We start from the raw sequence: 1,725 nt of genomic DNA, 5'->3' as shown, positions 1-1,725 counted from the left end.
TGCAGACCCTTCCTCAGCCTGACAAAGGGTGTTTGCAAGCAAAAACTTACTAAGAAGAATTTTTCCAACTATTTGAGTTGGTTTAATAAAGGATATCGGATTTACCCAAAGGACCTTGTAGCACTAAGGTATGAATTTTTATTTAGCAGAGTTAATGGAGAGAAAAGGAACAAGGCCAAAATATACTTTACTTTGGTTAATCTGTACCAATATGAGCACTCTGAGGGACTGTGTTGGAATGTTGGCAGGTTTTAGAAACACACGTTCCCCACAGGAAAGTACCAAAAGACAGCCTTCCCTTAGAGCTCAAGCGCCCTTGCTGATTTCTTCCAAAATTCAAACAGATAAATCAGTAAAAGAAGTTATATCTGAGAGATAGGGGACATCTGCAGTTTGAGGGGAAAGAATGTGAGAAAACTGAGGGAGGGAAGCATTTGAACATTTAGGTTGGAATGAATATTTTAATTTTAAATATGAGGCAGTTATTCTTGTTCCACTGAAAGAACAGGTGTAATTGGAAATGTTTATTGCTATCTGATTCAGCAGTAGAATGTGTGTTAATGGTTAGCATGCATTGGGCTTTTCTGTAATATCATGTTCCAAATTTGGGGAAAAAGGTTCTGTATTTAGCAACAAAAGAGCAAAACAATAAAAAATACAATTTGAGGATTCCTTTCTCCTGCAAGTCATTGTTGTGTTAATTAAAAGACTGGCCTATACTGAATGTTTTTATTTCATCTCTCCCAACATCACTCCTTGTCAAGTTAACTAATTAAAAATACTGAAATTGGCTAGTCTTCAATTAGGAGAGGAAAACACTCAGTGATGCATGAACTTCAGGTTAATGTAAAACAATGTGTAAATCACTCAACCCAAGGCTCAGCAGATTGTAGTATACTCCACAGGCAACTGCTTTGGAAAGACTCTGACATAAATGAAATCAAACTAGTATATCATTACATGTATATTTGTAAGTAATACATGAACCAACTAAGTACTCACTCAATCAATCAGTGAAGCAGTGACCCATTAAGAGATCACATGTCTGGGGTCCAGTAGAAATATTTTTTTAAATAATGAACATTTGCTTTATAAAATAATGGAATACAAAAGCAAAACAAAAAACTAGTTTCTGAACTGCAATGCCACCCATTTTTATTAAGACAGGAGAAAATGCAAGTTACATGGTCGCTCCTGGGGATTAGTTATTTCATTAGCTCACTGACTAATAACATCTTGTTTGGGAAGGAAGGGGGAAAGAAGGGGGGAATAGTACACTAAGGGAAACCCGAGAAAGATGTACATTTATGTTGTTGTAAAATGCTCCTAGATGCTTCATTTCTTTCTTATGCGTGTAACCCAGGCACACCCAAGCGTGTGCCCTATTCTCAGTTGAATAGGATAGGTAGGCAGGAGGGGGTGCTGTGGCACGGATGCCAGAATTTCAAGTAGATCCCTTTTTCCTCTATAGAAATAGTTCAAGCCCAAAGTTTTAACTATATACAATTTATTTAGTTATAATATACATAAACATAAAACTATATATATAAAATATATATTAAATATATATATACTTAAACAGAGAACACTAACCAAAAACCAAAGTGAAACCCTAAATAACACTATTTACAACATCACAACACAACTTTTCAATTACAAAATATAAGGCGCAAACATGAACAATCTTAATAACATCTATTCCTTAACATAGTCCTTGACACATGG

The sequence above is a fragment of the Gavialis gangeticus genome, unplaced genomic scaffold (genome assembly GCF_001723915.1).
Source record: "Gavialis gangeticus isolate Ggan-Ray unplaced genomic scaffold, GavGan_comp1, whole genome shotgun sequence".
Taxonomy (NCBI): Eukaryota; Metazoa; Chordata; order Crocodylia; family Gavialidae; genus Gavialis; species Gavialis gangeticus.
The sequence above is the reverse complement of the archived record's forward strand: the minus strand, read 5'-3'. Positions refer to the sequence as shown.